Here is a 15,262-nt window from a genome sequence, read left to right on the forward strand (position 1 = left end):
ATGCCTAGCTGTGGAGGGCTGCCATGAGATACTCGCATGTTAAGAAAAGGATATTTAAATGACTCCTCATCCCCAGCCATTGTTTCCCTTACAAATCGTGTTCTATTTTTAGACAACGTAAAGTGCGTAGAAAGGGAAGGAATAAGGTTCGAATCTCCTTGGGATGTATTTTTTCCATTGTTCGAGGTGATATTTGCAGTGTAAAATCTGAAATGTGTTGCATCCTGTGTCCTCTGAACTTGTTCCAGGCCTTCGGCCTACATGGTGGCGTACTGTTACCGATGCCCAGAAGACGGTGGTTGTTGATGCGTGCGAGCGATGGCCATGCTTGTCAACGACCATACCATGTTGAACACACCGGTTCTCGTCCGATCACCGAAGTTAAGCAACATCGGGCATGGCTAGTACTTAGGTGGGTGACCACTTGGGAAAACCATGTGTCGTTGGCATCTTCACCTTTTTTATGTTGTACCTGCCCAACTAGCTGCGTGCACGCATAGAAAATGCCTAGCTGTGGAGGGTTGCCATGAGATACTCGCATGTTAAGAAAAGGATATTTAAATGACTCCTCATTCCCAGCCATTGTTTCCCTTACAAATCGTGTTCTATTTTTAGACAACGTAAAGTGCGTAGAAAGGGAAGGAATAAGGTTCGAATCTGCATTTGGATGTTTTTTTTTTTCCATTGTTCGAGGAAGCATTTGCAGTGTAAAATCTGAAATGTGTTGCATCCTGTGTCCTCTGAACTTGTTCCAGGCCTTCGGCCTACATGGTGGCGTACTGTAACCGATGCCCAGAAGACGGTGGTTGTTGATGCGTGCGAGCGATGGCCATGCTTGTCAACGACCATACCATGTTGAACACACCGGTTCTCGTCCGATCACCGAAGTTAAGCAACATCGGGCATGGCTAGTACTTAGGTGGGTGACCACTTGGGAAAACCATGTGTCGTTGGCATCTTCACCTTTTTTATGTTGTACCTTCCCAACTAGCTGCGTGCACGGATAGAATATACCTAGCTGTGGAGGGTTGCCATGAGATACTCGCATGTTAAGAAAAGGATATTTAAATGACTCCTCATTCCCAGCCATTGTTTCCCTTACAAATCGTGTTCTATTTTTAGACAACGTAAAGTGCGTAGAAAGGGAAGGAATAAGGTTCGAATCTCTTTTGGATGTATTTTTTCCATTGTTCGAGGAAGCATTTGCAGTGTAAAATCTGAAATGTGTTGCATCCTGTGTCCTCTGAACTCGTTCCAGGCCTTCGGCCTACATGGTGGCGTACTGTAACCGATGCCCAGAAGACGGTGGTTGTTGATGCGTGCGAGCGATGGCCATGCTTGTCAACGACCATACCATGTTGAACACACCGGTTCTCGTCCGATCACCGAAGTTAAGCAACATCGGGCATGGCTAGTACTTAGGTGGGTGACCACTTGGGAAAACCATGTGTCGTTGGCATCTTCACCTTTTTTATGTTGTACCTGCTCAACTAGCTGCGTGCACGGATAGAAAATGAATGCCTAGCTGTGGAGGGTTGCCATGAGATACTCGCATGTTAAGAAAAGGATATTTAAATGACTCCTCATTCCCAGCCATTGTTTCCCTTACAAATCGTGTTCTATTTTTAGACAACGTAAAGTGCGTAGAAAGGGAAGGAATAAGGTTCGAATCTCCTTGGGATGTATTTTTTCCATTGTTCGAGGTGATATTTGCAGTGTAAAATCCGAAATGTGTTGCATCCTGTGTCCTCTGAACTCGTTCCAGGCCTTCGGCCTACATGGTGGCGTACTGTTACCGATGCCCAGAAGACGGTGGTTGTTGATGCGTGCGAGCGATAGCCATGCTTGTCAACGACCATACCATGTTGAACACACCGGTTCTCGTCCGATCACCGAAGTTAAGCAACATCGGGCATGGCTAGTACTTAGGTGGGTGACCACTTGGGAAAACCATGTGTCGTTGGCATCTTCACCTTTTTTATGTTGTACCTGCCCAACTAGCTGCGTGCACGGATAGAAAATGAATGCCTAGCTGTGGAGGGCTGCCATGAGATACTCGCATGTTAAGAAAAGGATATTTAAATGACTCCTCATTCCCAGCCATTGTTTCCCTTACAAATCGTGTTCTATTTTTAGACAACGTAAAGTGCGTAGAAAGGGAAGGAATAAGGTTCGAATCTCTTTTGGATGTATTTTTTTCCATTGTTCGAGGTAGCGTTTGCAGTGTAAAATCTGAAATGTGTTGCATCCTGTGTCCTCTGAACTCGTTCCAGGCCTTCGGCCTACATGGTGGCGTACTGTTACCGATGCCCAGAAGACGGTGGTTCTTGATGCGTGCGAGCGATGGCCATGCTTGTCAACGACCATACCATGTTGAACACACCGGTTCTCGTCCGATCACCGAAGTTAAGCAACATCGGGCATGGCTAGTAGTACTTAGGTGGGTGACCACTTGGGAAAACCATGTGTCGTTGGCATCTTCACCTTTTTTATGTTGTACCTGCTCAACTAGCTGCGTGCACGGATAGAAAATGAATGCCTAGCTGTGGAGGGCTGCCATGAGATACTCGCATGTTAAGAAAAGGATATTTAAATGACTCCTCATTCCCAGCCATTGTTTCCCTTACAAATCGTGTTCTATTTTTAGACAACGTAAAGTGCGTAGAAAGGGAAGGAATAAGGTTCGAATCTCTTTTGGATGTATTTTTTTCCATTGTTCGAGGTAGCGTTTGCAGTGTAAAATCTGAAATGTGTTGCATCCTGTGTCCTCTGAACTCGTTCCAGGCCTTCGGCCTACATGGTGGCGTACTGTTACCGATGCCCAGAAGACGGTGGTTCTTGATGCGTGCGAGCGATGGCCTTACTTGTCAACGACCATACCATGTTGAACACACCGGTTCTCGTCCGATCACCGAAGTTAAGCAACATCGGGCATGGCTAGTACTTAGGTGGGTGACCACTTGGGAAAACCATGTGTCGTTGGCATCTTCACCTTTTTTATGTTGTACCTGCTCAACTAGCTGCGTGCACGGATAGAAAATGAATGCCTAGCTGTGGAGGGTTGCCATGAGATACTCGCATGTTAAGAAAAGGATATTTAAATGACTCCTCATTCCCAGCCATTGTTTCCCTTACAAATCGTGTTCTATTTTTAGACAACGTAAAGTGCGTAGAAAGGGAAGGAATAAGGTTCGAATCTCTTTTGGATGTATTTTTTTCCATTGTTCGAGGTAGCGTTTGCAGTGTAAAATCTGAAATGTGTTGCATCCTGTGTCCTCTGAACTCGTTCCAGGCCTTCGGCCTACATGGTGGCGTACTGTTACCGATGCCCAGAAGACGGTGGTTCTTGATGCGTGCGAGCGATGGCCATGCTTGTCAACGACCATACCATGTTGAACACACCGGTTCTCGTCCGATCACCGAAGTTAAGCAACATCGGGCATGGCTAGTACTTAGGTGGGTGACCACTTGGGAAAACCATGTGTCGTTGGCATCTTCACCTTTTTTATGTTGTACCTGCTCAACTAGCTGCGTGCACGGATAGAAAATGAATGCCTAGCTGTGGAGGGCTGCCATGAGATACTCGCATGTTAAGAAAAGGATATTTAAATGACTCCTCATTCCCAGCCATTGTTTCCCTTACAAATCGTGTTCTATTTTTAGACAACGTAAAGTGCGTAGAAAGGGAAGGAATAAGGTTCGAATCTCTTTTGGATGTATTTTTTTCCATTGTTCGAGGTAGCGTTTGCAGTGTAAAATCTGAAATGTGTTGCATCCTGTGTCCTCTGAACTCGTTCCAGGCCTTCGGCCTACATGGTGGCGTACTGTTACCGATGCCCAGAAGACGGTGGTTCTTGATGCGTGCGAGCGATGGCCATGCTTGTCAACGACCATACCATGTTGAACACACCGGTTCTCGTCCGATCACCGAAGTTAAGCAACATCGGGCATGGCTAGTACTTAGGTGGGTGACCACTTGGGAAAACCATGTGTCGTTGGCATCTTCACCTTTTTTATGTTGTACCTGCTCAACTAGCTGCGTGCACGGATAGAAAATGAATGCCTAGCTGTGGAGGGTTGCCATGAGATACTCGCATGTTAAGAAAAGGATATTTAAATGACTCCTCATCCCCAGCCATTGTTTCCCTTACAAATCGTGTTCTATTTTTAGACAACGTAAAGTGCGTAGAAAGGGAAGGAATAAGGTTCGAATCTCTTTTGGATGTATTTTTTTCCATTGTTCGAGGTAGCGTTTGCAGTGTAAAATCTGAAATGTGTTGCATCCTGTGTCCTCTGAACTCGTTCCAGGCCTTCGGCCTACATGGTGGCGTACTGTTACCGATGCCCAGAAGACGGTGGTTCTTGATGCGTGCGAGCGATGGCCATGCTTGTCAACGACCATACCATGTTGAACACACCGGTTCTCGTCCGATCACCGAAGTTAAGCAACATCGGGCATGGCTAGTACTTAGGTGGGTGACCACTTGGGAAAACCATGTGTCGTTGGCATCTTCACCTTTTTTATGTTGTACCTGCTCAACTAGCTGCGTGCACGGATAGAAAATGAATGCCTAGCTGTGGAGGGCTGCCATGAGATACTCGCATATTAAGAAAAGGATATTTAAATGACTCTTCATTCCCAGCTATTGTTTCCCTTACAAATCGTGTTCTATTTTTAGACAACGTAAAGTGCGTAGAAAGGGAGGGAATAAGGTTCGAATCTCAATTGGATGTATGTTTTTCCATTGTTCGAGGTAGCATTTGCAGTGTAAAATCTGAAATGTGTTGCATCCTGTGTCCTTTGAACTTGTTCCAGGCCTTCGGCCTACATGGTGGCGTACTGTTACCGATGCCCAGAAGACGGTGGTTCTTGATGCGTGCGAGCGATGGCCATGCTTGTCAACGACCATACCATGTTGAACACACCGGTTCTCGTCCGATCACCGAAGTTAAGCAACATCGGGCATGGCTAGTACTTAGGTGGGTGACCACTTGGGAAAACCGTGTGTCGTTGGCATCTTCACCTTTTTTATGTTGTACCTGCCCAACTAGCTGCGTGCACGGATAGAAAATGAATGCCTAGCTGTGGAGGGCTGCCATGAGATACTCGCATATTAAGAAAAGGATATTTAAATGACTCTTCATTCCCAGCTATTGTTTCCCTTACAAATCGTGTTCTATTTTTAGACAACGTAAAGTGCGTAGAAATGGAAAGAATAAGGTTCGAATCTCCTTTGGATGTATTTTTTTCCATTGTTCGAGGTGGTATTTGCAGTGTAAAATTCGAAATGTGTTGCATCCTGTGTCCTCTGAACTCGTTCTAGGCCTTCGGCCTACATGGTGGCGTACTGTTACCGATGCCCAGAAGACGGTGGTTGTTGATGCGTGCGAGCGATGGCCATGCTTGTCAACGACCATACCATGTTGAACACACCGGTTCTCGTCCGATCACCGAAGTTAAGCAACATCGGGCATGGCTAGTAGTACTTAGGTGGGTGACCACTTGGGAAAACCATGTGTCGTTGGCATCTTCACCTTTTTTATGTTGTACCTGCTCAACTAGCTGCGTGCACGGATAGAAAATGAATGCCTAGCTGTGGAGGGCTGCCATGGGATACTCGCATGTTAAGAAAAGGATATTTAAATGACTCCTCATTCCCAGCCATTGTTTCCCTTACAAATCGTGTTCTTTTTTAAGACAACGTAAAGTGCGTAGAAATGGAAGGAATAAGGTTCGAATCTCTTTTGGATGTATTTTTTTTCCATTGTTCGAGGTAGAATTTGCAGTGTAAAATGCGAAATGTGTTGCATCCTGTGTCCTTTGAATTTGTTCCAGGCCTTCGGCCTACATGGTGGCGCACTGTTACCGATGCCCAGAAGACGGTGGTTCTTGATGCGTGCGAGCGATGGCCATGCTTGTCAACGACCATACCATGTTGAACACACCGGTTCTCGTCCGATCACCGAAGTTAAGCAACATCGGGCATGGCTAGTACTTAGGTGGGTGACCACTTGGGAAAACCATGTGTCGTTGGCATCTTCACCTTTTTTATGTTGTACCTGCCCAACTAGCTGCGTGCACGGATAGAAAATGAATGCCTAGCTGTGGAGGGCTGCCATGGGATACTCGCATGTTAAGAAAAGGATATTTAAATGACTCCTCATTCCCAGCCATTGTTTCCCTTACAAATCGTGTTCTTTTTTAAGACAACGTAAAGTGCGTAGAAATGGAAGGAATAAGGTTCGAATCTCTTTTGGATGTATTTTTTTTCCATTGTTCGAGGTAGAATTTGCAGTGTAAAATGCGAAATGTGTTGCATCCTGTGTCCTTTGAATTTGTTCCAGGCCTTCGGCCTACATGGTGGCGCACTGTTACCGATGCCCAGAAGACGGTGGTTCTTGATGCGTGCGAGCGATGGCCATGCTTGTCAACGACCATACCATGTTGAACACACCGGTTCTCGTCCGATCACCGAAGTTAAGCAACATCGGGCATGGCTAGTACTTAGGTGGGTGACCACTTGGGAAAACCATGTGTCGTTGGCATCTTCACCTTTTTTATGTTGTACCTTCCCAACTAGCTGCGTGCACGGATAGAATATGAATGCCTAGCTGTGGAGGGCTGCCATGAGATACTCGCATATTAAGAAAAGGATATTTAAATGACTCTTCATTCCCAGCCATTGTTTCCCTTACAAATCGTGTTCTATTTTTAGACAACGTAAAGTGCTTAGAAAGGGAAGGAATAAAGTTCGAATCTCTTTTGGATGTATTTTTTTCCATTGCTCGAGGTGGTATTTGCAGTGTAAAATCTGAAATGTTTTGCATCCTGTGTCCTCTAAACTCGTTCCAGGCCTTCGGCCTACATGGTGGCGTACTGTTACCGATGCCCAGAAGACGGTGGTTCTTGATGCGTGCGAGCGATGGCCATGCTTGTCAACGACCATACCATGTTGAACACACCGGTTCTCGTCCGATCACCGAAGTTAAGCAACATCGGGCATGGCTAGTACTTAGGTGGGTGACCACTTGGGAAAACCATGTGTCGTTGGCATCTTCACCTTTTTTATGTTGTACCTGCCCAACTAGCTGCGTGCACGGATAGAATATGAATGCCTAGCTGTGGAGGGCTGCCATGAGATACTCGCATATTAAGAAAAGGATATTTAAATGACTCTTCATTCCCAGCTATTGTTTCCCTTACAAATCGTGTTCTATTTTTAGACAACGTAAAGTGCGTAGAAAGGAAGGGAATAAGGTTCGAATCTCCTTTGGATGTATTTTTTCCATTGTTCGAGGTAGCATTTGCAGTGTAAAATCTGAAATGTGTTGCATCCTGTGTCCTCTGAACTCGTTCCAGGCCTTCGGCCTACATGGTGGCGTACTGTTACGTATGCCCAGAAGACGGTGGTTCTTGATGCGTGCGAGCGATGGCCATGCTTGTCAACGACCATACCATGTTGAACACACCGGTTCTCGTCCGATCACCGAAGTTAAGCAACATCGGGCATGGCTAGTACTTAGGTGGGTGACCACTTGGGAAAACCATGTGTCGTTGGCATCTTCACCTTTTTTATGTTGTACCTGCCCAACTAGCTGCGTGCACGGATAGAAAATGAATGCTTAGCTGTGGAGGGCTGCCATGAGATACTCGCATATTAAGAAAAGGATATTTAAATGACTCTTCATTCCCAGCTATTGTTTCCCTTACAAATCGTGTTCTATTTTTAGACAACGTAAAGTGCGTAGAAAGGGAGGGAATAAGGTTCGAATCTCAATTGGATGTATGTTTTTCCATTGTTCGAGGTAGCATTTGCAGTGTAAAATCTGAAATGTGTTGCATCCTGTGTCCTTTGAACTCGTTCCAAGCCCTCGGCCTACATGGTGGCGTACTGTTACGTATGCCCAGAAGACGGTGGTTCTTGATGCGTGCGAGCGATGGCCATGCTTGTCAACGACCATACCATGTTGAACACACCGGTTCTCGTCCGATCACCGAAGTTAAGCAACATCGGGCATGGCTAGTACTTAGGTGGGTGACCACTTGGGAAAACCATGTGTCGTTGGCATCTTCACCTTTTTTATGTTGTACCTGCCCAACTAGCTGCGTGCACGGATAGAAAATGAATGCTTAGCTGTGGAGGGCTGCCATGAGATACTCGCATATTAAGAAAAGGATATTTAAATGACTCTTCATTCCCAGCTATTGTTTCCCTTACAAATCGTGTTCTATTTTTAGACAACGTAAAGTGCGTAGAAAGGGAGGGAATAAGGTTCGAATCTCAATTGGATGTATGTTTTTCCATTGTTCGAGGTAGCATTTGCAGTGTAAAATCTGAAATGTGTTGCATCCTGTGTCCTTTGAACTCGTTCCAGGCCTTCGGCCTACATGGTGGCGTACTGTTACGTATGCCCAGAAGACGGCGGTTCTTGATGCGTGCGAGCGATGGCCATGCTTGTCAACGACCATACCATGTTGAACACACCGGTTCTCGTCCGATCACCGAAGTTAAGCAACATCGGGCATGGCTAGTACTTAGGTGGGTGACCACTTGGGAAAACCATGTGTCGTTGGCATCTTCACCTTTTTTATGTTGTACCTGCCCAACTAGCTGCGTGCACGGATAGAAAATGAATGCCTAGCTGTGGAGGGTTGTCATGAGATACTCGCATGTTAAGAAAAGGGTATTTAAATGACTCCTCATTCCCAGCCATTGTTTCCCTTACAAATCGTGTTCTATTTTTAGACAACGTAAAGTGCGTAGAAAGGGAGGGAATAAGGTTCGAATCTCAATTGGATGTATGTTTTTCCATTGTTCGAGGTAGCATTTGCAGTGTAAAATCTGAAATGTGTTGCATCCTGTGTCCTTTGAACTCGTTCCAAGCCCTCGGCCTACATGGTGGCGTACTGTTACGTATGCCCAGAAGACGGCGGTTCTTGATGCGTGCGAGCGATGGCCATGCTTGTCAACGACCATACCATGTTGAACACACCGGTTCTCGTCCGATCACCGAAGTTAAGCAACATCGGGCATGGCTAGTACTTAGGTGGGTGACCACTTGGGAAAACCATGTGTCGTTGGCATCTTCACCTTTTTTATGTTGTACCTGCCCAACTAGCTGCACGGATAGAAAATGAATGCTTAGCTGTGGAGGGCTGCCATGAGATACTCGGATGTTAAGAAAAGGATATTTAAATGACTCTTCATTCCCAGCCATTGTTTCCCTTCCAAATCGTGTTCTATTTTTAGACAACGTAAAGTGCGTAGAAAGGGAGGGAATAAAGTCCGAATCTCTTTTGGATGTATTTTTTCCATTGTTCGAGGTAGCATTTGCAGTGTAAAATCTGAAATGTGTTGCATCCTGTGTCCTTTGAACTCGTTCCAAGCCCTCGGCCTACATGGTGGCGTACTGTTACGTATGCCCAGAAGACGGCGGTTCTTGATGCGTGCGAGCGATGGCCATGCTTGTCAACGACCATACCATGTTGAACACACCGGTTCTCGTCCGATCACCGAAGTTAAGCAACATCGGGCATGGCTAGTACTTAGGTGGGTGACCACTTGGGAAAACCATGTGTCGTTGGCATCTTCACCTTTTTTATGTTGTACCTGCTCAACTAGCTGCGTGCACGGATAGAAAATGAATGCCTAGCTGTGGAGGGTTGCCATGAGATACTCGCATGTTAAGAAAAGGATATTTAAATGACTCCTCATTCCCAGCCATTGTTTCCCTTACAAATAGTGTTCTATTTTTAGACAACGTAAAGTGCGTAGAAAGGGAGGGAATAAAGTTCGAATCTCTTTTGGATGTATTTTTTCCAATGTTCGAGGTAGCATTTGCAGTGTAAAATCTGAAATGTGTTGCATCCTGTGTCCTCTGAACTCGTTCCAGGCCTTCGGCCTACATGGTGGCGTACTGTTACCGATGCCCAGAAGACGGTGGTTCTTGATGCGTGCGAGCGATGGCCATGCTTGTCAACGACCATACCATGTTGAACACACCGGTTCTCGTCCGATCACCGAAGTTAAGCAACATCGGGCATGGCTAGTAGTACTTAGGTGGGTGACCACTTGGGAAAACCATGTGTCGTTGGCATCTTCACCTTTTTTATGTTGTACCTGCTCAACTAGCTGCGTGCACGGATAGAAAATGAATGCCTAGCTGTGGAGGGCTGCCATGAGATACTCGCATGTTAAGAAAAGGATATTTAAATGACTCCTCATTCCCAGCCATTGTTTCCCTTACAAATCGTGTTCTATTTTTAGACAACGTAAAGTGCGTAGAAAGGGAAGGAATAAGGTTCGAATCTCTTTTGGATGTATTTTTTTCCATTGTTCGAGGTAGCGTTTGCAGTGTAAAATCTGAAATGTGTTGCATCCTGTGTCCTCTGAACTCGTTCCAGGCCTTCGGCCTACATGGTGGCGTACTGTTACCGATGCCCAGAAGACGGTGGTTCTTGATGCGTGCGAGCGATGGCCATGCTTGTCAACGACCATACCATGTTGAACACACCGGTTCTCGTCCGATCACCGAAGTTAAGCAACATCGGGCATGGCTAGTAGTACTTAGGTGGGTGACCACTTGGGAAAACCATGTGTCGTTGGCATCTTCACCTTTTTTATGTTGTACCTGCTCAACTAGCTGCGTGCACGGATAGAAAATGAATGCCTAGCTGTGGAGGGCTGCCATGAGATACTCGCATGTTAAGAAAAGGATATTTAAATGACTCCTCATTCCCAGCCATTGTTTCCCTTACAAATCGTGTTCTATTTTTAGACAACGTAAAGTGCGTAGAAAGGGAAGGAATAAGGTTCGAATCTCTTTTGGATGTATTTTTTTCCATTGTTCGAGGTAGCGTTTGCAGTGTAAAATCTGAAATGTGTTGCATCCTGTGTCCTCTGAACTCGTTCCAGGCCTTCGGCCTACATGGTGGCGTACTGTTACCGATGCCCAGAAGACGGTGGTTCTTGATGCGTGCGAGCGATGGCCATGCTTGTCAACGACCATACCATGTTGAACACACCGGTTCTCGTCCGATCACCGAAGTTAAGCAACATCGGGCATGGCTAGTACTTAGGTGGGTGACCACTTGGGAAAACCATGTGTCGTTGGCATCTTCACCTTTTTTATGTTGTACCTGCTCAACTAGCTGCGTGCACGGATAGAAAATGAATGCCTAGCTGTGGAGGGTTGCCATGAGATACTCGCATGTTAAGAAAAGGATATTTAAATGACTCCTCATTCCCAGCCATTGTTTCCCTTACAAATAGTGTTCTATTTTTAGACAACGTAAAGTGCGTAGAAAGGGAGGGAATAAAGTTCGAATCTCTTTTGGATGTATTTTTTCCAATGTTCGAGGTAGCATTTGCAGTGTAAAATCTGAAATGTGTTGCATCCTGTGTCCTCTGAACTCGTTCCAGGCCTTCGGCCTACATGGTGGCGTACTGTTACCGATGCCCAGAAGACGGTGGTTCTTGATGCGTGCGAGCGATGGCCATGCTTGTCAACGACCATACCATGTTGAACACACCGGTTCTCGTCCGATCACCGAAGTTAAGCAACATCGGGCATGGCTAGTACTTAGGTGGGTGACCACTTGGGAAAACCATGTGTCGTTGGCATCTTCACCTTTTCTATGTTGTACCTGCCCAACTAGCTGCACGGATAGAAAATGAATGCTTAGCTGTGGAGGGCTGCCATGAGATACTCGCATATTAAGAAAAGGATATTTAAATGACTCTTCATTCCCAGCTATTGTTTCCCTTACAAATCGTGTTCTATTTTTAGACAACGTAAAGTGCGTAGAAAGGGAGGGAATAAGGTTCGAATCTCAATTGGATGTATGTTTTTCCATTGTTCGAGGTAGCATTTGCAGTGTAAAATCTGAAATGTGTTGCATCCTGTGTCCTCTGAACTCGTTTCAGGCCTTCGGCCTACATGGTGGCGTACTGTTACCGATGCCCAGAAGACGGTGGTTCTTGATGCGTGCGAGCGATGGCAATGCTTGTCAACGACCATACCATGTTGAACACACCGGTTCTCGTCCGATCACCGAAGTTAAGCAACATCGGGCATGGCTAGTACTTAGGTGGGTGACCACTTGGGAAAACCATGTGTCGTTGGCATCTTCCCTTTTTTATGTTGTACCTGCTCAACTAGCTGCGTGCACGGATAGAAAATGAATGCTTAGCTGTGGAGGGCTGCCATGAGATACTCGGATGTTAAGAAAAGGATATTTAAATGACTCCTCATCGCCAGCCATTGTTTCCCTTACAAATCGTGTTCTTTTTTAAGACAACGTAAAGTGCGTAGAAATGGAAGGAATAAGGTTCGAATCTCTTTTGGATGTATTTTTTTCCATTGTTCGAGGTGGTATTTGCAGTGTAAAATCTGAAATGTGTTGCATCCTGTGTCCTTTGAACTCGTTCTAGGCCTTCGGCCTACATGGTGGCGTACTGTTACCGATGCCCAGAAGACGGTGGTTCTTGATGCGTGCGAGCGATGGCCATGCTTGTCAACGACCATACCATGTTGAACACACCGGTTCTCGTCCGATCACCGAAGTTAAGCAACATCGGGCATGGCTAGTACTTAGGTGGGTGACCACTTGGGAAAACCATGTGTCGTTGGCATCTTCACCTTTTTTATGTTGTACCTGCCCAACTAGCTGCGTGCACGGATAGAAAATGAATGCCTAGCTGTGGAGGGCTGCCATGGGATACTCGCATATTAAGAAAAGGATATTTAAATGACTCTTCATTCCCAGCTATTGTTTCCCTTACAAATCGTGTTCTATTTTTAGACAACGTAAAGTGCGTAGAAAGGGAGGGAATAAGGTTCGAATCTCAATTGGATGTATGTTTTTCCATTGTTCGAGGTAGCATTTGCAGTGTAAAATCTGAAATGTGTTGCATCCTGTGTCCTTTGAACTTGTTCCAGGCCTTCGGCCTACATGGTGGCGTACTGTTACCGATGCCCAGAAGACGGTGGTTCTTGATGCGTGCGAGCGATGGCCATGCTTGTCAACGACCATACCATGTTGAACACACCGGTTCTCGTCCGATCACCGAAGTTAAGCAACATCGGGCATGGCTAGTACTTAGGTGGGTGACCACTTGGGAAAACCGTGTGTCGTTGGCATCTTCACCTTTTTTATGTTGTACCTGCCCAACTAGCTGCGTGCACGGATAGAAAATGAATGCCTAGCTGTGGAGGGCTGCCATGAGATACTCGCATATTAAGAAAAGGATATTTAAATGACTCTTCATTCCCAGCTATTGTTTCCCTTACAAATCGTGTTCTATTTTTAGACAACGTAAAGTGCGTAGAAAGGGAGGGAATAAGGTTCGAATCTCAATTGGATGTATGTTTTTCCATTGTTCGAGGTAGCATTTGCAGTGTAAAATCTGAAATGTGTTGCATCCTGTGTCCTTTGAACTCGTTCCAGGCCTTCGGCCTACATGGTGGCGTACTGTTACCGATGCCCAGAAGACAGTGGTTCTTGATGCGTGCGAGCGATGGCCATGCTTGTCAACGACCATACCATGTTGAACACACCGGTTCTCGTCCGATCACCGAAGTTAAGCAACATCGGGCATGGCTAGTACTTAGGTGGGTGACCACTTGGGAAAACCATGTGTCGTTGGCATCTTCACCTTTTTTATGTTGTACCTGCCCAACTAGCTGCGTGCACAGATAGAAAATGCCTAGCTGTGGAGGGCTGCCATGAGATACTCGCATATTAAGAAAAGGATATTTAAATGACTCTTCATTCCCAGCCATTGTTTCCCTTACAAATCGTGTTCTATTTTTAGACAACGTAAAGTGCGTAGAAATGGAAAGAATAAGGTTCGAATCTCCTTTGGATGTATTTTTTTCCATTGTTCGAGGTGGTATTTGCAGTGTAAAATTCGAAATGTGTTGCATCCTGTGTCCTCTGAACTCGTTCTAGGCCTTCGGCCTACATGGTGGCGTACTGTTACCGATGCCCAGAAGACGGTGGTTGTTGATGCGTGCGAGCGATGGCCATGCTTGTCAACGACCATACCATGTTGAACACACCGGTTCTCGTCCGATCACCGAAGTTAAGCAACATCGGGCATGGCTAGTACTTAGGTGGGTGACCACTTGGGAAAACCATGTGTCGTTGGCATCTTCACCTTTTTTATGTTGTACCTGCCCAACTAGCTGCGTGCACGGATAGAAAATGCCTAGCTGTGGAGGGTTGCCATGAGATACTCGCATGTTTGAGCAAAGGATATTTAAACGACTCCTCATTCCCAGCCATTGTTTCCCTTACAAATCGTGTTCTTTTTTTAGACAACGTAAAGTGCGTAGAAAGGGAAGGAATAAGGTTCGAATCTCTTTTGGATGTATTTTTTCCATTGTTCGAGGTAGAATTTGCAGTGTAAAATGCGAAATGTGTTGCATCCTGTGTCCTTTGAATTTGTTCCAGGCCTTCGGCCTACATGGTGGCGCACTGTTACCGATGCCCAGAAGACGGTGGTTCTTGATGCGTGCGAGCGATGGCCATGCTTGTCAACGACCATACCATGTTGAACACACCGGTTCTCGTCCGATCACCGAAGTTAAGCAACATCGGGCATGGCTAGTACTTAGGTGGGTGACCACTTGGGAAAACCATGTGTCGTTGGCATCTTCACCTTTTTTATGTTGTACCTGCCCAACTAGCTGCGTGCACGGATAGAAAATGCCTAGCTGTGGAGGGTTGCCATGAGATACTCGCATGTTTGAGCAAAGGATATTTAAACGACTCCTCATTCCCAGCCATCGTTTCCCTTACAAATCGTGTTCTATTTTTAGACAACGTAAAGTGCGTAGAAAGGGAAGGAATAAGGTTCGAATCTCTTTTGGATGTATTTTTTCCATTGTTCGAGGAAGCATTTGCAGTGTAAAATCTGAAATGTGTTGCATCCTGTGTCCTCTGAACTCGTTCCAGGCCTTCGGCCTACATGGTGGCGTACCGTTACCGATGCCCAGAAGACGGTGGTTCTTGATGCGTGCGAGCGATGGCAATGCTTGTCAACGACCATACCATGTTGAACACACCGGTTCTCGTCCGATCACCGAAGTTAAGCAACATCGGGCATGGCTAGTACTTAGGTGGGTGACCACTTGGGAAAACCATGTGTCGTTGGCATCTTCACCTTTTTTATGTTGTATCTGCCCAACTAGCTGCGTGCACGGATAGAAAATGAATGCTTAGCTGTGGAGGGCTGCCATGGGATACTCGCATGTT

At 45.9% G+C, this 15,262-nt stretch overlaps 30 non-coding genes across 30 annotated transcripts; all 30 read left to right on the forward strand.

Moving 5' to 3' along the window:
- The first annotated feature begins 330 nt into the window (after positions 1-330).
- On the forward strand, positions 331-449 carry LOC126566200 (5S ribosomal RNA). Its single transcript, XR_007607264.1, has one exon. It is a non-coding gene; the product is annotated as a 5S ribosomal RNA (ribosomal RNA).
- Positions 450-837: 388 nt separating this feature from the next.
- LOC126566201 (5S ribosomal RNA) lies at positions 838-956 on the forward strand. The gene has a single exon (XR_007607265.1). It is a non-coding gene; the product is annotated as a 5S ribosomal RNA (ribosomal RNA).
- A 384-nt stretch (positions 957-1,340) lies between these two features.
- On the forward strand, positions 1,341-1,459 carry LOC126566203 (5S ribosomal RNA). Its single transcript, XR_007607267.1, has one exon. It is a non-coding gene; the product is annotated as a 5S ribosomal RNA (ribosomal RNA).
- Positions 1,460-1,847: 388 nt separating this feature from the next.
- LOC126566204 (5S ribosomal RNA) lies at positions 1,848-1,966 on the forward strand. Its single transcript, XR_007607268.1, has one exon. It is a non-coding gene; the product is annotated as a 5S ribosomal RNA (ribosomal RNA).
- A 389-nt stretch (positions 1,967-2,355) lies between these two features.
- Positions 2,356-2,477, forward strand: LOC126566259 (5S ribosomal RNA). The gene has a single exon (XR_007607320.1). It is a non-coding gene; the product is annotated as a 5S ribosomal RNA (ribosomal RNA).
- A 389-nt stretch (positions 2,478-2,866) lies between these two features.
- LOC126566205 (5S ribosomal RNA) lies at positions 2,867-2,985 on the forward strand. Its single transcript, XR_007607269.1, has one exon. It is a non-coding gene; the product is annotated as a 5S ribosomal RNA (ribosomal RNA).
- Positions 2,986-3,374: 389 nt separating this feature from the next.
- LOC126566206 (5S ribosomal RNA) lies at positions 3,375-3,493 on the forward strand. The gene has a single exon (XR_007607270.1). It is a non-coding gene; the product is annotated as a 5S ribosomal RNA (ribosomal RNA).
- Positions 3,494-3,882: 389 nt separating this feature from the next.
- Positions 3,883-4,001, forward strand: LOC126566207 (5S ribosomal RNA). The gene has a single exon (XR_007607271.1). It is a non-coding gene; the product is annotated as a 5S ribosomal RNA (ribosomal RNA).
- Positions 4,002-4,390: 389 nt separating this feature from the next.
- LOC126566208 (5S ribosomal RNA) lies at positions 4,391-4,509 on the forward strand. Its single transcript, XR_007607272.1, has one exon. It is a non-coding gene; the product is annotated as a 5S ribosomal RNA (ribosomal RNA).
- A 389-nt stretch (positions 4,510-4,898) lies between these two features.
- LOC126566239 (5S ribosomal RNA) lies at positions 4,899-5,017 on the forward strand. The gene has a single exon (XR_007607301.1). It is a non-coding gene; the product is annotated as a 5S ribosomal RNA (ribosomal RNA).
- Positions 5,018-5,406: 389 nt separating this feature from the next.
- LOC126566261 (5S ribosomal RNA) lies at positions 5,407-5,528 on the forward strand. The gene has a single exon (XR_007607322.1). It is a non-coding gene; the product is annotated as a 5S ribosomal RNA (ribosomal RNA).
- Positions 5,529-5,918: 390 nt separating this feature from the next.
- LOC126566209 (5S ribosomal RNA) lies at positions 5,919-6,037 on the forward strand. The gene has a single exon (XR_007607273.1). It is a non-coding gene; the product is annotated as a 5S ribosomal RNA (ribosomal RNA).
- Positions 6,038-6,427: 390 nt separating this feature from the next.
- On the forward strand, positions 6,428-6,546 carry LOC126566210 (5S ribosomal RNA). The gene has a single exon (XR_007607274.1). It is a non-coding gene; the product is annotated as a 5S ribosomal RNA (ribosomal RNA).
- Positions 6,547-6,935: 389 nt separating this feature from the next.
- On the forward strand, positions 6,936-7,054 carry LOC126566211 (5S ribosomal RNA). The gene has a single exon (XR_007607275.1). It is a non-coding gene; the product is annotated as a 5S ribosomal RNA (ribosomal RNA).
- A 388-nt stretch (positions 7,055-7,442) lies between these two features.
- On the forward strand, positions 7,443-7,561 carry LOC126566212 (5S ribosomal RNA). Its single transcript, XR_007607276.1, has one exon. It is a non-coding gene; the product is annotated as a 5S ribosomal RNA (ribosomal RNA).
- A 389-nt stretch (positions 7,562-7,950) lies between these two features.
- Positions 7,951-8,069, forward strand: LOC126566214 (5S ribosomal RNA). Its single transcript, XR_007607278.1, has one exon. It is a non-coding gene; the product is annotated as a 5S ribosomal RNA (ribosomal RNA).
- A 389-nt stretch (positions 8,070-8,458) lies between these two features.
- On the forward strand, positions 8,459-8,577 carry LOC126566216 (5S ribosomal RNA). The gene has a single exon (XR_007607279.1). It is a non-coding gene; the product is annotated as a 5S ribosomal RNA (ribosomal RNA).
- Positions 8,578-8,966: 389 nt separating this feature from the next.
- On the forward strand, positions 8,967-9,085 carry LOC126566217 (5S ribosomal RNA). The gene has a single exon (XR_007607280.1). It is a non-coding gene; the product is annotated as a 5S ribosomal RNA (ribosomal RNA).
- Positions 9,086-9,469: 384 nt separating this feature from the next.
- LOC126566218 (5S ribosomal RNA) lies at positions 9,470-9,588 on the forward strand. The gene has a single exon (XR_007607281.1). It is a non-coding gene; the product is annotated as a 5S ribosomal RNA (ribosomal RNA).
- A 388-nt stretch (positions 9,589-9,976) lies between these two features.
- On the forward strand, positions 9,977-10,098 carry LOC126566262 (5S ribosomal RNA). The gene has a single exon (XR_007607323.1). It is a non-coding gene; the product is annotated as a 5S ribosomal RNA (ribosomal RNA).
- A 389-nt stretch (positions 10,099-10,487) lies between these two features.
- LOC126566264 (5S ribosomal RNA) lies at positions 10,488-10,609 on the forward strand. Its single transcript, XR_007607324.1, has one exon. It is a non-coding gene; the product is annotated as a 5S ribosomal RNA (ribosomal RNA).
- Positions 10,610-10,998: 389 nt separating this feature from the next.
- LOC126566219 (5S ribosomal RNA) lies at positions 10,999-11,117 on the forward strand. Its single transcript, XR_007607282.1, has one exon. It is a non-coding gene; the product is annotated as a 5S ribosomal RNA (ribosomal RNA).
- Positions 11,118-11,505: 388 nt separating this feature from the next.
- LOC126566220 (5S ribosomal RNA) lies at positions 11,506-11,624 on the forward strand. The gene has a single exon (XR_007607283.1). It is a non-coding gene; the product is annotated as a 5S ribosomal RNA (ribosomal RNA).
- Positions 11,625-12,009: 385 nt separating this feature from the next.
- LOC126566221 (5S ribosomal RNA) lies at positions 12,010-12,128 on the forward strand. The gene has a single exon (XR_007607284.1). It is a non-coding gene; the product is annotated as a 5S ribosomal RNA (ribosomal RNA).
- Positions 12,129-12,516: 388 nt separating this feature from the next.
- Positions 12,517-12,635, forward strand: LOC126566222 (5S ribosomal RNA). The gene has a single exon (XR_007607285.1). It is a non-coding gene; the product is annotated as a 5S ribosomal RNA (ribosomal RNA).
- A 389-nt stretch (positions 12,636-13,024) lies between these two features.
- LOC126566240 (5S ribosomal RNA) lies at positions 13,025-13,143 on the forward strand. Its single transcript, XR_007607302.1, has one exon. It is a non-coding gene; the product is annotated as a 5S ribosomal RNA (ribosomal RNA).
- A 389-nt stretch (positions 13,144-13,532) lies between these two features.
- LOC126566223 (5S ribosomal RNA) lies at positions 13,533-13,651 on the forward strand. The gene has a single exon (XR_007607286.1). It is a non-coding gene; the product is annotated as a 5S ribosomal RNA (ribosomal RNA).
- A 385-nt stretch (positions 13,652-14,036) lies between these two features.
- Positions 14,037-14,155, forward strand: LOC126566224 (5S ribosomal RNA). The gene has a single exon (XR_007607287.1). It is a non-coding gene; the product is annotated as a 5S ribosomal RNA (ribosomal RNA).
- Positions 14,156-14,540: 385 nt separating this feature from the next.
- On the forward strand, positions 14,541-14,659 carry LOC126566226 (5S ribosomal RNA). The gene has a single exon (XR_007607289.1). It is a non-coding gene; the product is annotated as a 5S ribosomal RNA (ribosomal RNA).
- A 385-nt stretch (positions 14,660-15,044) lies between these two features.
- LOC126566227 (5S ribosomal RNA) lies at positions 15,045-15,163 on the forward strand. The gene has a single exon (XR_007607290.1). It is a non-coding gene; the product is annotated as a 5S ribosomal RNA (ribosomal RNA).
- Positions 15,164-15,262: the final 99 nt, after the last annotated feature.

The sequence above is a fragment of the Anopheles maculipalpis genome, chromosome 3RL, assembly GCF_943734695.1.
Source record: "Anopheles maculipalpis chromosome 3RL, idAnoMacuDA_375_x, whole genome shotgun sequence".
In the NCBI taxonomy this organism is placed as follows: Eukaryota; Metazoa; Arthropoda; class Insecta; order Diptera; family Culicidae; genus Anopheles; species Anopheles maculipalpis.